Genomic DNA, 16,358 nt, shown 5'->3' with positions numbered 1-16,358 from the left:
AAAGAAAGAAGAATTTATGAGTCAGGGTGACTATTTTCAATATTAAAGGACTTCTAAGGAGAATAGGGAAATTCAAAATGCAGTACCTGGAGATAAACATAAATTCAAAGAGCATAAAATAGAGAAAATAAATATAAGCCAAATGTAATATCCATATCTACACAGTTATAAATGTGAAATAAAATATTTTGAGCAAAAGTTTTTGTGTATGTGTTAGTCAATTTTCTATGACTATAGGAAAATACTTGAGATAATGAATTTATAAGTAAAAAATGTTTATTTTGGTTCACATTTTGGAGATTCCAATCCATGATTGATAGGCCTTATGGCACTGAACCTGTAACAAAGTAGCCCACCATGGCAAGAATGTGTAGGGGGTAAAATTGCTCACCTCACAACCAGGAAACAAAAGAGGAAGAGGAGGGGTGGTAATCCCGAAATCCTTTTGGAGGGCATATCCTCAATGACCTAAGGACCTCCTACTAGAGCCCACCTCTCAAAGGTTTCACCACCTACCAATAGTGACAACCAGAGACCAAGCCTTTAACATATGGACCCTTGGGAGACATTCAAAATCCAAACTACACATGTGGTTACTAACTACAGAGAAAAGGCAAATAATGGGGGTGAGATTAGAAAAGATTTTCTGTCTTAATCCATGTAATAGGTACCAATCTATGACTAGAAATACATGCTTTTTCCAAAAATCACAGGCCAAGTTCCTGCAGTGTTAGAGGAAGAACATCCCTAAAATGTGAACAAAGTGATTCTTTGAATGCTTTGTTTTCATGGTGAACTGACAAGTGAAAATAATCACCCCTGAGACACACCTATTTCTCAATGACAACATCCAGATTCTTTGCTACTTCTCCTACATTCTGTAACCATTCAAGAGTATGATTTTCCTCTTTCGTTTGTAAGCCAGAGGTTGCCTGAACCACTTCTAATTCCAGGTAAGTATGTTAATTACATCAAATTTGAAGTTTTAAATATAGCTTACAAAAATTTAAAAAATTAAAACAAATTTCAAATTTCCTATTGTCTTTGAAAAAATAGAAAGATATAGGAAAACCAAATCCATATTCCTGCAAGACAGGGTCTTGTTGAGTTGCCAAGTGCCTCATTAATCTGCTGAGTCTGGCTTTGAACTCGAAATCCTCTTGCCTCAGCCTCCTGAGTTGCTAGGATTACAGATGTGCACCACCACACCTGGCTGCCATGTATTTTGAGCATAGTGACTGAACTTTTCTTTTTTTTGACTTAGGAATTTTTAGTGAATGTGTGTATGTGTTCTTAAACCTCTATCTCTCACCCTGCACAAAAATCAACTCAAAGTAGATCAAAGACTTAGGCACTAGAACAGAGACCCTGCACCTAATAGAAGAAAAAGTAGGCCCAAATCTTCACCATGTTGGTCTAGGATCTGACTTCCTTTACAAGTCTCCTAAAGCACAAGAAGTAAAATCAAGAATTAATAAATGGTTTATTAAATTATTTAAATTAAAAGACTTCTTCTCAGCAAAGGAAACAATTAAAAGTGAGGAGAGAGCCTACAGATTGGGAGAAAATCTTTACCACATGTACCTCTAATAAAGCATTAATCTCTAGAATATATAAGGAACGCAAAAAACTTAATACCAAAAAAACAAATAACCCAATTAATAAATGGGCTTAGGAACTAAACAGATACTTTGCAGAAGAAGGAATACAATTGATCAACAAATATATGAAAAAGTGTTCAACATCTCTAGCAATTAGAGAAATGCAAATCAAAACTACTCTAAGATTTCATCTCTCACTCCTATCAGAGTGGCAATCATCAAGAATAAAGGCAACAAAAAATGTTGGCGAGGATGTGGTGAAAGGGTATACTCATACATTGCTGGTGGTGGTAATTTGGTGCAACCACTAGGGAAAGCAGTATGGAGATTCTTCAGAAAACTGGGAATGGAACCACCATTTGACCCAGCTATCCCACTCCTTGGTTTATACCCAAAGGACTTAAAATCAGCATACTGTATTGAGGCAGCCACATCAACTTTTATAGCACCTCAATTCACAATAGCTAGAGTATGGAACCAACCTAGGTGTCCCTCAATAGATGAAAGGATAAAGAAAATGTGGCATATATATTTAATGTAATATTATTCAGCTTTAAAGAAGAGTGAAATTATGGCATTTGACAGTAAATGGTTAGAGTTGAAGAACATCATGCTAAGCGAAATAAGCCAATCGCACAAAACCAAAGGACAAAAGTTTTCTCTAATATGAGGATGCTAATTCACAATAAGGCTGGGGGGCCCTATCGAAGAATAGCATTACCTTAGGTTAGGTAGGGGGAAGTGATGGGGAAAGGAGGGGATGTAGGGATAGGAAAAGATAGTAGAATGAAACAGACATTATTACTATATGTATACATGTGACTACATGACCAATATGATTCTACAACATGTACGCGCAAAAAAATGAGAAATTATATCCCATCTATGCATGATAGATCAAAGTGCATAAATGCATTCTACTGTCATGTATAACTAATTAAAACAAATTTTAAAAATTTATGAAAAAAGAAAAAGAATGTCTTAGCTGGGTTCCCTGGAGAATAGAGCCTGAGGTGAGGATTAAATATGATGCTTTATTTGGAAAGCACAAACCTAAGGCAATAAGGTAGAAAGAAGAATGTGAGGCAGGGAATCATAGGAAACAATTGTTAGGACATGCTTAATGTGCTGAGCATTACATTCCACTCAGAAGGTGCACACACTCACCCAGATGACTGTTCTGATGACTCAGAACAGTCTGTACAAGAAATTGTTAGTGTGGGAAGGGAAATAGAAGGCTTGGCTTCTTCTAATCTCCCATTTCCCAGTGGTTCAAGAAGGTAACCTCTGTATGATTCTGGATTGTGTAGTCTGATTCCTTTAATGGTCTTTTGGATTCCAGATTCCATGTCCTCACATGCAATTTTTACTCTATTATAGAAGTGAAAGGAGTAGACAGAAGTCTAAGTGTGTGACCGATGAATCTAGCAGCAGCCAAGAAAAATGCAAGTGCTTGGTCCCTGTGGACAGATAGGAGTGCAATCAGTCAGCCACAGAGTGGCTGACAGTAAATAAGGGTCCATGTCTCTAGTTTTACAAGAACACAGCCATGCTCATTCATTTGTGTATTGCCTATGGCTGCTTCCATGCTATAGAGTAGTCACAGAGGATATCACCCACTGCATGGCACACAAAGCAGGAGATATTTCACATCAAACCCTCTATAGAAAATGTTTGCCAATCTCTGGTCTAAGGAAAGACCATAACTGGATCCTAATTAAGAAACAAACTGGAATATTCACAGAAAAGTGCAATAGGGCCATAATCTCTTGAAATTTACTTAAAAGCTACACTTTGCACATGCCTACTTAAGCCCTCATAAGTGTGAATGCAACCTCAATCACACTTTTATCTCTCTGAAGAGCCTTCCATGGTTAGTGTTACACAATCTATTTATGGAATCACCTACAAAAAGAAAAAAAATAATAACTTCTATTTACCTTAGCTCAATAGCAATATTAGACATTTATTTTTGGATAACAATAATTTCAGAGCATTATCCTTATATGCAGCAGGGCAAGAAAGAGAACTAATAGCATTTGCTTATTAAATATGTAATTCAAATCTCAAGGTTTAAATGTTTAAAATCTACTTGAAAATAAATATGCACAACAAAAAGGAACTGTAGCCCAGAGACCCCTCTTTGATGTGTCAACCAGCAGACACAGAGTTTCCTGTGGTTATCATTTGAGGTGAATCAAAGGTCTATAATGTATCAATTCTGTACCAGGTAAAAAGATACATAGCGTGCTAATAATAGGCTCATTTTTGCTGGCAGCTTGAGGGAGGAAGTAGTCTGTATGACTGACTATATTAAGAACTTCATGCAAAGGAAAAAGATATTGAACACAATCTTTTATTTTGGGATTGACCAAGTTCTGTTTATTCATTCACTCAAAAATGACCCACTGAGATCCTATTATGTTCTAGGCAGTAGTGACATGTTAAGGACACTTACAGGAATAGGAACAGTTCCTGCCCTTGCACTTGTCATCAAGCAACACTCCAGCCCCCATTGCCTGATGCTATAAACTATGCATTCCCTCCCAGAATAGCCCCCTCTGGGAACCACTGCTCTAGTGGAACAGCATTGAACTATTCTGAGCCCTACTTCCCAAGGCAAGCCTGACTTTTCATGCAGTTGAATAGCAAGAGCTACTGAAGTCATGCAAACCTCTCCCAGTGAATATTTCCCCAAGCCAGGCATGTGTAAGGTGTACTTTTTTTGAACAGAAGCTCAGCCCAGGCTCCTAATGCTCTAGGATACCTCCTTTGTGCAGTTATCACAGTAGTCCATCTACCTCTCAGCAGCAGACCTACTTTCTGAGAATCAAGTATCCCTCTGTCACTTCTAAAAGTAGATTTTGCTTGGATGTCTTGAAAGAGCCTGAGATGCAAAGCTGGAGTTTGTTACACGCATGTGTTTTATGGCCAGTGCCTTTCTCCCTGTCTGACATGGTGTGGAGGGAATTCCATTAACCTGATTAGATGCTGGGAAGAGTCTATGAAAGAGCCACTTCTTGACACTCTGTGTACATGAGAAAATGTTCTCAATAGAAAATCCTAGACACTGAATTTTTCAAAGTAGTTATATCTGAGGCAGCATGGTGAGGTAGAACAAATGATAAATGCTCTTTAATTAATTTCCACCACTCTTGGACCTTATGCAAATTAAACCTGAATCCTTATTTGCATAGCCCCACTCCATAGTTTCATGAAAGCTGTACCTCTGTATGAAGTGGAGAAAGAATTCTGACATTTAATACCCTTCAGAACACTAAAAACATTTATCTTCCTCTAAGAACTTTTTAAAAGATATGATAGTAGGGAGGATAACATGGTTATAATCTAGAGCACTATGAAAAGGTGTTTCTATGCAGATTTATAAACATTATATGGAACAAAATTTGTACTTCCAGTCGTCCACCAATGTTTTATGTGTAACTGAGTAAGTTTGGGCCATCTAGGACTTTGATGCTCTTGCTTCTTAAATGACAATGTAGAAAATGGATGATGGTCTACAGATCCCTGAAAGCTAGAAGAGTACCTCTAATATAGCAGGTACTCAACTACTAAGTTATTGTTTTGACCTGAACTTAATTCATCTTCAATTGCTTATGATTGGATGCTTATTTGTGTCAGAATAATTTTAGGCAAGACTTTTAGTTTTGCATAGTTGTGCATAGCTGGCTGTATTCTACTCTATTGCTTTCTGCTTTTCTGCTTTACTTAGTCTTCGGGGTTCTACTGTAGACCCAGCTCACCTGACTTCTGATCCATTCCAGATGTAGAACTATAGACAGAGCCACAATCTTGAGCCAAAAGACATTTTAGCACATATGGATCATACATATTAATGGGATTCATTGTGATATTTCCAATCGGACACGCGGCAGCACTGATCATGTCCTTTCATTCATCCTCTGCCCTCACCCAGGACTCTTTCCAATCCCTAGTAATCACTATTCTACTTAGGTCAACTTGATTTGTTTGTTTCCACATTTTAGAGAAAACATGTGGTATACTTACTTGTCTTTCTGCATCTAATTTATTTTGCTTGATAGAAAGTCCTCCAGTTTCATCCACTTTGAGGCCAATAACAGGATTTCAGCTTTTTTATGGGTTAATAGTACTCCATTGTGTATGTAGGCCATCTTTTCTGTATCCATTCATCTATGGATGGGCATCTGGGCTGACTCCATATCTTAGCTATGGGAACAGTGCTGCAATAAACATGGGCATACCGTTATCTCTTTTGCGTGCTGACTTCATTTCTTTGGATACATATCAGGATTGGGATAGCTGGATCAAATGGTAGTTCTAGTTTTTGAGGAGAACATCCCTTGGTGTCCTATAAGGAATTTATACACATTCCACAGCCTGCTGAGAAGAGTTTCCATCATACCACCAAGTATCTTAAGAGATGCTTGAGAGGAGGGTCTCTTTCCCCATGCCATGCCCAGCAGAAGTAGGAACAAGACCTTCACAGGAAACTTTAGAGAGAATGCATAAGCAAAAGTCTTAAAACATTTACAAAAGATCCCTATTTGATATGGGTGGGTAGACTCTATAATATAAAAGTCATGTGCAGTCAAAATAACCTTAGAAAATATCCAACTTTTCCCAGAGCTTCCAGTGGGGTGCAAGTTCAACTTAGCTCCATCCCTGCTACCCTTTTTCCCAACATTAGAAGAAATTATACTTTCTTCAGTCGAATGGGAGAGGAGATAATTGGGTTGCACTTATAGGCCATGTTATGGATAAACATGTATATTATTTTAAAATTACAATCATAATAGAACATCACAATGTTCACACTGTGGGAACAAAGCTCACCCTAGGGCTTATACATGTTCAGTGGAATGACAAGGGAAACAAAGTTGGATTTCTCATTTTCTTTTCTCATTGGATTTTTGTGCTACAGTCTCATATTATGGAACTCCACTGTAACAAAGCAGGTATGAACCAGCAGTCAATGGGAGGAGAATGTGCCCAGTGAGATTGTTGGGACCCTGAAACTAAGCAGAACCTTCACAATGCTAGAGGTTCCAGAAGCAGGAGCAAGGAATGTTCAGGCAGGAGATAATCCATGATGGGTGTCTTGCACAGGACTGGAGGGAATGCAGATTTCCTCTTCAGAGGGTCCTGGCAATGGGTATTTGGAGCTGTGACACTAGGCCTGGGTTTGAGCAGGAGGGTCCCTAACTTCAGAGGATAATGGAAGAAAGAGAGAGAGAGATGTGATGTAATAGAGCATCTTTAAGTGGCTGAGAATCAGGCATTCCTATGGCAGATTCAGTCCGGCACCAAAGGCACAGCTGAGCCCTGGTGAATGGGCTCCTCCTGAGCCTATTTACCCACTCAATCCACCATCTTCATACAATGCTAGAACTTCACAGTGCTACACAGTATGCCTGATGAGATCAGCATAAAAGTGGGGCTGATGGTCAAGGTCTATTTTAATCCTCCCAATAGGTAAATTGGTCTCAGAGCTTGGGCCCTATCGGCAGGTAGGCGTTGTACAAATCCAAGCCGCCAGCCAACCCTCTTCATTGTGTGTGCTGGGCTTTAGGACAATCCTTTAATCTCACCAACAATCCCTGCAACAAGAAACACTGATTCTCCTTTTATTTAATTAGAGGACTGTTTCCTCATGAGTATTGTGCTTGATTTATGAATACTTATTGTTCAAAATGTAATTGCATATTCAGCACTGCTCAATGGAAGAGGGACCATTTGGGATTGCACTACTGGCTTTACATTTTTTAAATCCTTTGCTTAAGTGTATATGATTCATTTCATTACTATGCATAATGCCAAAGCATTCGAGCAGGAGCTCTGTGGATGCAGGTTATTTTTAATAGTAGTTAAGTCTCATGGAGAAGACTGTTGCCCAGCCAGCCGAAACGCAGTCTGCTGCAAAAGCCTGAAAATTTGAAGAGATACACAAGACAGGTGTCTCATGATCTGACTGAGGTCTGGTCTCTAGAGGTGTCCACAGTCTTCAGACTATAACCCAGAGAAGCAGATTCATTTTGAGTGAGTGAAACATTAAATCATACTTGCAAGCATTTGTTATTATGCTGTAACAATGAGATGTGTTTCTTTAATATCTTGCTGGCTTCCAGATGCTCAAATTCTAGAGTAATGTTACTAATTTGGGGAAAATTCTGCAATCCCTGCTGTGGGGTCAGGTCACTCCATCAGCTCCATTGTGGCATTGGGAAACAGCTCTGAGATTCAGTCATGGGGGAATTCAAGTCAAAGTTGTAGAGTGAGAACTGGAGGTTTAATATCAGCTGATCTTCTTACCATAAGCCCAACATGACTTCCACCATTACCTATGTTAATTCCCTGTTCCCCAGTCCTTCAGCCAAAAGGAACAACTTATTCATTCTTCCCCACTCATATTCTGGCTGTCCCACGCCTATGTCTTTGCCTATTTTTTTTTTTTTTCTGCCTCATCTCTGTTACTGAGGCAACTGGAACTGAAAAAAAAAAAAACACCCAGGGGGCTAAGAGGTATTTGCTATTGTGATTCACATTTAATTGTCATGAAGTAAGGATATTGGTCACTCCCTAATGAGGTCATCAAATTCTCTTCTCAGCCTCAAAGTTCAAATTCACTGTTCCTCTCAGCTAGTCATCAATAAATATTTACATGAGACTTGTTTCATGCTCGCTTCAGTTCTAGGCATGGGAGACAGAACAGAAAACAAAAATTAGGGGTCCATCATTCATGAAGGGTCCTAAATATACTTTTTACTATTTCGTGCATCCTCTGAGAAATGCATCTGTTTTCCCAACTTGTTTTAGTTAGATTTTTCACTGCTGTGACTGAAGGACTTGACCAGAACAACTATAGAGGAAGAAAAGTTTAAATGAGGTTTCAAGGTTTCAGAGGTCTCAGTCCATAGACAGCCGGCACCATTCCTTAGGGATGAAGTGAGGCTGAACATCATGGCAAAAGAGTATGGCAGAGGGAAGCAGCTCACATGATGATCAGAAAGGAGAGAGAGAGAAAGAGAGAGAGAGAGAGACTCCACTTGACAGATACAAATATGTACCCCAAAGCCACACCCCAATGACCCAATGACCCACCTCCTCCAGCCACACCAGGTGATTCATTCACTGATTGGATTAATGCTCTCATAACCATTTCTCCTCTGAACCACCTTCCATTGTCTCGTGAACTTTTGGGGGACACCTCACATCCAAACCATAACAATTGTAGCATTAAAAACACTCATAAAATTATACAATCAATCCCAAATTACCCACTTAACACCCAGAAACCATAAGTAATGTCTCTTCCGTTTACAATCTCTTTTATAAGGGAAGAAGACGTTTGTAGAATATTGTCCAAAGCTATAGAACAAGAGATAACATTGCTTAATATTGTCTGTAGGACAACTGGTGACCTTATTCTTTTAATTAAAAAAGCATGTTTGGCTTAAAAATACTGACTGGATTTTAGAATGTTTTTGAATCTCCAATTTTTAAATAATATTTACTTGTTCTTTTTTTCTTAATGTAACACACATGCCAAAAGCATACAAAACATCTTGTGCAGTTCCATGAGCTGCATGGTGAATCTCCTCAAGCAAATGCTCCTGCTATCACCACCTGGATCTAGAAAGATAATATGACCGCAACCTCCAGAAGTTCTGCTTGTATTTCCTTATTAATCAAAACACACCAAAGTTATCCCTCTTTAATTTTCTCATTTTTGAGATTTTAGATTTTCCTTTATTATAGGAAATCATTGCAATGAAAACAATACCTTTTTATTCCATGAACTTGCCTGACTTTCTAATAAACATGAGTTATGCTATTAACCTTGCTCATAATTTTATAGTTTCATAGAATTAGCCCCCTCCCATCATAGGATGGGCAGTTTAGGGACAGTGACACAACACATCCTGCTTATCAGTTACTCCTTTCTATCATCATGGTCAATGTCAGTGTTTCTGAATTGGGGACAGTTTCCCCCCCAAGAGGACATCTGCCAATAAACCATGATCTAGTTTCTATGATGTTAAGTTTTATTTGCTTTTGAATTTCACCAAAGTGGAATTTTTTAAAAAAATCTATATTATGTCTAGTTTTTCTTTCTCTCAACATAATGTGTCTGAGATTCGTCCATTTTGTGGTGTGTGATTGTACAGTATGTCATTGTGTACCACCATTGGTTTCCCTGTTCTACTATTGATGGTATTTTCTGGTTCATTCTAATGCTAGTCATATAAAATGCCTTCTGCATATCTATCTAGTATCTACGTAATGATCAGTTTGCATGATTTTACTCACATTCTGGCTTCCTGGTTAGTTCACCAAGAACTGAGTCTCTTGACTCTGATGAGTGTGGTGTGCCTGTTTGTGAAAGTATGGTGTGTGTGTGTGTGTGTGTGTGTGTATGCACACACTTTATCCTAGATAAATTTCTTCACCAATCTTTATCTGTAAACACGGTACCATCTTCATCACATTAGCACATGCTTCTAAACAATGTCATAGGGTTTTCCTGTGCCACAGTAAGCAATTCAGATGGATATGAAAGTTGCTTCTACCTCAAAGGAGATTCCTCTTGTGGCTTTTAAATTCTGATACTCTCTTTGATAAATCTGGTCTTGCCAAGCAGCTGATCACTCATCTTAAGTTTTCATCATCTTTCCACCTACAGATCAGCTTTTCTTCAATGTCTCTTTTCCAGGTAAGTGCTCAAATGAAGCAAAAAATTGTCAACCTCAGCAGACTAATTATCAAATACAGAATGGTCATTATCCAACAGGGTTTACCAAGCAACCGAAAGTGGATTTGTGATATCTGTTGACAAAGACATTGCCATTACCTGTGGTGTCTTGTTCATAATAAAGTACCCTAAGAATTCTGTTCCAATGGCAGCTGACTTCTCTGAGAAATTGTTCTGTTTTCAATCTAGGAGCTGAAAAATGTTTAGCTATGGTTCCAGAATGCTCAACAGTGGATTTGTGACCCATGCAGAAGAACTCTAAGGTACATTTTTTTATCTCATCCCTGCCTACCTGTCCAGCTGACTACTGTATGAGCAATTGTCAACCACTGCTTGATTTAAACAAACAAACCTGAACTAGAACCATCCAACCAAGCCACAAATAAACTTCTAACCCACAGGAACCATTAGAGGTATAAATAATATGTGATTGCTTTTTTAAGGCCACTTTGCTATAAGTAATTTTTTAAACACAGCATTAGATAACTAACATGAGTAACAATTATTTTATAACCAATAAATGTGGTAACCTGAAGTAAAATGTACAAGTTCCTTAAAATATACAAATAATCATAATTGTCCAAGTAGACACAATAGCTAAATAACATAATACCTATTAAAAGAAATTGAATTTATAACTAAAGTGTTTCTGAAAAGAAATTCCACCCTGTGATGACATGTCCCACTGTCAAATTTTATCAGACTTTAAAGAAAAATAAAATGTCCTACTTATCCACACAAACTATCTCAGAAAATAGAGACACAAACACTTTCCAAGAAAACATCACTCAGATACTGCTCTGATTAGAATGATGACATTCTCTGTAAGAATCATAGTGAAGCTTCATACCCAAGGCAACAGTATTACAAATTGTGGCCCTGAGGGAGTGATCAAGTCAAGAGAGCTATGCCCTCATGAAGGCTCAAGGGCCACCTGCCACGTTATGGGGACACAGCAACAAGGGATCATCATAGAAGCAGTCAACAGCCCCCACCAGATTTCAAGGCAAGCACCTTGACCTTGGATTTTCCAGTCTCCAGACTGAGAAATAAATTTATATTCCTTATAAATTACCCAGTCTCGAGTATTTTGTTGCAGTAATACCAAAGGGCTAAAACAGATATCATCTCCAGAAAAGACATTTTTAAAGAAAAGAAAGGTACAGAATAATACATTCAAATAGTCCCTTAAAAATTAATGAATTGAATCAATCTATAAATAGAACAGTACATCACAGTCAATTGGGTTTTTCTCAGGAATGGAAAGTTGGATTAAATTTAAAAATCAAATAATTGGAAATGTTCTGGATGTAGACAGTGGTCATGATTGCACAATTCAGGGAATATGTTAAAAACCACAGAATTATATACTTTAAAATGATTCATTTTATGGTATGTGAGTCATATTTCAAAAAATTATTAATAAAATTATGAATTGTTATAAAATATCATTATCACCAAATCAACAGAAGACCTTTAGAAGATGAATAAGAAGTATTTTTTTAAAAAACTCACAGAAAACACTTAGAAGAACATTTAACCTGATAAGGAAAATCTAAGAAACTACAGACAATATTATACTTGAAGGTAAATGCTAAATTCATTCTCCCTAAGATCAAGAACAAAGAAAGCATATCCATTCTTATATTTCCATGGATGATTGTGTTAGAGATCACATACAAGGCAAGAACAGTAAATGAAGGAATAAATAAACTTGTCTTTATTCACAGACAATACAATGTCCTGGGTACAAAAACCCTAATAAAAGACCAGTGCTTTCTCTCAAAGAGTACTTCTATAGCTAATAAATGGGCTTAGCAACTTTTCAGCCTACAGTCAATCCATAAGGATTTATTGTAACACACATACTAATAATGAACAACTGGAAGTCAAAATTAAAAATAAAACAATTCTATTTACCATAACAGAGACTCCCACTTTCAACTTAGGTGCAATAACAAGTATTTACCCTTCTACCTAAAACAATAAAAGGACAAAATATATGGAACAAATGTTTTCAAGATATTAGGCATCAGACAAAAGGGGCAGTGATTCCTGAGATATGGAACACAAATGAGGTACAAATGAGGTGAACTATACAAATGGTTCATGTCATTGCTATGAGAGTGTCCAGGCTGTGGAGGAAAGGGACCAAGGCAGAGTCTAGTGAAGTTTCTGAGTTGAAGAGATGGGGATAAGAGTCCAGACAATCCACAGAGACAAAACTTGAGGACAGTACTGGTAAGGAAATGATGGTACCCAGAGAAAATGTAGAGATTTCTGCCGACCGGCTCCCTGCAAAATATAGGATACCAGTCAGTGCATGCAGGTAAGGAAAGAACTGGCACTCAGGGAAAGAACCACAGAAAATAAGTAAAGATTGAAGTTCCCAATACCCACACTGGTCTGGAAATGGTGCCAACTTCCCAGCCCATAGATTGTGAAAGTTCATGATTCCTGGTGCATTAGGTCGACTGTACTAAAGGGACTTGCCTCAATAGGGTCTGTAGTCTTCATGCCTAACAAAACTTGAAAGACTTGAAAGGATCACACTGTTTATAAGTAACTTAACTGCATGTTAGTACAAAGCTTGAGTACTTAGAAGAATACAAGAAACAAATCAGCTTTAATGAGGTGAATCGAACAATGTCTGGAAGTCAATAAAAAATTACCAGGCACAATATAATGGAATACTATGCAATTATTCTAAGACTCTAGATGAGAAAGACCTCTTTGAAAATAGAATGATAGCCAAGATATACTTCAAAAAAATGCAAAGCTCACAAAAAATGTCTATAGCATGTTATGATTTATGCAAGAAAGGACTGTAAGATAATTTTCTTACAAGAAATACAAGATAAGACATTAGGCTTAGTTGCCTAATGATAATTCTCTTTTTTCATCATTCTTGGAGAATAAACTTGAGACAAACTAGAAACTAAAAAGATTGATTACCTACAAGGACTTTTGGGAAAGGATTGAGAATAAGGAGAGTTGGGAATAGGGCAGAGAGATATGTCCTTGAAATATCTTGAGATAACTATGATTCTTAGAACCACAGCATTTCCTATTCCCTTTAAAAAACCCAAATGAAACAGGTCATTGAAGGCAACCCCGGCACAAGGATAACTCCACATGAAATAGCACCAGAAAATTAACCTGTTACAAAGAAATAATACAGCTATATGAATGTATGGGAATAAAATACCCCAAGTCATAGGAAAACTTTACTTTGCCTGAATACTGAAAGGCTGAGATAAAAATAGCTAATCATAAGAATTCTATTTAGTTAAAAGTTGTGAAAAGAGAGGTAAAGTCTATCAATTCTGAAACTACTTATATTCTGGACTTAAACAAAAAATAAATAAATAGATGGTAAATAATGAGAGCCAGAGTTTCTCAATGTTAGAAAAAGAATTTATAATTTTGGAAAAGGGGAAGCCAAAAGCAATCCATACCCTTCCCTAGGGTATTAGATTCGAATCAGAGATAGCAATATTAATTCATGAATATTTTTACAATCCTAAAAAAATCCCTATTCATCCCCCTTGCCTCAAGCTCTGACAACCAACTGAGATTTTTACATTCTCCCCAGGTTTTTCTTTGTGCGATGTGTCTTATAGCTGGAATCACCCAACATGAAGCCTTTTCAGACTGGCTTCCCTTAAAGCTATGCATTTAAGATTCTTGCCTGTCTTTCCATTGCTTGCTAGCCCATTTCCTTTTAGTGCTGGATCACATTCTATTGTATAGATGTACCATACTCTATTCATTCACCTAATAAAGGGCATCTTGGTTGCTTCCAAGTTTGACAATTATGAATACGCTGGCTATAAATATTCATGTGCATGTTTTTGTGTGGCTGTGTTTTCAGCTCTTCTAAGGCTATAACAAGTGTGATTGCCGGATTATATGTAAAAGTGTGCTTAGTTTTGCAAGAAATCAACAAAGTGTCTTCCAAAGTGTCTGTGTTCCACCCAGCCACAAATGACAGTTCTTATTGCTTAACATTCTCATGACATATGATGTTTATATTCCAGAGTTCTTTTCTCCTGTCTGTTGCCCCAGCTGGCCTCCTGCCTCAGTCTCCCAAATAGTTGGGATTACAGGTGTGCATCACTGCGCCTGGCTATAGCCATTTTAATAGGGGTGTGGTGGTATCTCATTGTTTTAATTTGCTTTTTCCTGATTATATATCATGTGGAATATTTTTTTCATATGCTGCTTTGCCATCTGTGTATCTTTTTTTAGTAAGGTTCTATTAAGATCTTTGAACCCTTTTTTAAATTGGGTTGTTTGTTTTCTTATTGTTCAGCTTTAAGTGTTATTTGTATATTTTGGGTAACTGTTCTTTATCAGATGCACCCTTGCAAATACTTCCTTTTAATCTGTGATTTGTACTCTTATTCTCTTAACAATGTCTTTCATAGAATGGAAGTTTTTAATGAAGTCCGACTATCAATTATGAATCATGGATCATGCCTTTATATTATATCTGAAATGTCATGGGCATTCCTAAGATCTTGTAGGCTGTCTCTGTCCCCAGGAGTTTTATATTTTTTCATATTCTAAATTTAAATCTGATTTTTGCTTTGTTTTGTTTTTTTGGTACCAGAGATTGAACCCAGGGGCACTCAACCACCAAGACACATTCATAGCCCTTTTTTATATTTTATTAGAGATGAGGCCTTGCTGAGTTGCTCAGGGCCTCTCTAAATTGCTGAGGCTGGGTTTTGAACTCAAAATCTTCCTACCTCAGCCTCCCAAGTCGCTGAAATTACACATGTGTGTTTTTGTGAGGGGTTGAAGACTAGACCCTTTTCTCTCTGTCTCTCTCTCTCTCTCTTTTGCATGTTATATCCAATGTTCCAACACTGTTAGTTGAAAGGACGATTTTCTCCATCATATTGTCTTTGCTCCTTTGCCAAACATCAGTTGATTATATTCATGTAGGTTTATTTCTCAGATATTTTTTCTGCTCAACTATTTGTGCCCCTTTCATACCCCCCTCTATTTTATAATACCACATTGTCTTGATTATTGTAATTTCATAGAAAGCCTTGGAATTTGGTTGAGTCTTTCCCCAGCTTAGTTATTCTTCATTACTGTGCTGGGTATTTTATATCTTCTGCCTCTCCATATAATAATCTTCAGAGTCAGAATGGCCAAGAAATGGACCCGAAAGCAAACAGGCACATGACCAGCCATTCCAATATGAGCCACTTCTTTTTCTTCAGCAGTGGGAGATTGAGGAGAAAATGGGCTTGTGTGGAAGGTACGAGGTTCCAAATGTTTGTTTTACCTTGACCTTCTTGAGCACGTTAAATAGGATCCAGCTATTTTATTTCAAAACACCCTCCCAGAGTGTTTTATAAAATAATGAAAACATGCCAAGAACTTATCACAGAACCAGTGCCAGGTGAAAACACCAAGTAATTCCTGTGTTTCAAACCTTACCTTGGAGGGTCATTCCATTTTTGAGTCGAAAGCGAAGTAAATCGTAAGAGAGAAGAGAATAAATATTTTAACATCGAAGCATTCTTCTTTGTAAAATTAAATAAAGCAGAGAGACTGATAGAACCACAGCCAAGGCATTTATCTTTTAGAAATGCTGAAGTATCACTAAGCAAATAATAAGCCAGAAAAAGCAAACATTCATTTTCCTGCCATTCTGGGGTGTGATCCTAATTCCTTCAATTTAGCATATTTATGAACTGCCTTGCCCTCTTTCTTTCATTCTCACAATTCTTCTGTCCTTGCAGGAGGCTGTCCTTTCACAAACGTTGTTCTTGCTTAATAAAGTAATAGCCAACACAATCTGCCCTCTCTACAGAGTAATTATGTTAGCCTGTTGTTATTGATTTTGTTGCTAGGGTCTGAGAAATAGCCAAAGCTCCGCTGTGGGAGTGGTGGGAATGGGGGTGGGGTAGGGAAAAGCATGTTCTTATAATTTTCCCATAAACCAGATGTTTTCTTTAACTTTTACATCTTTAAAATATTTTAAG

Source organism: Marmota marmota, unplaced genomic scaffold (assembly GCF_001458135.2).
Source record: "Marmota marmota marmota unplaced genomic scaffold, marMar, whole genome shotgun sequence".
In the NCBI taxonomy this organism is placed as follows: Eukaryota; Metazoa; Chordata; class Mammalia; order Rodentia; family Sciuridae; genus Marmota; species Marmota marmota.
This window is presented reverse-complemented; position numbering follows the sequence as displayed.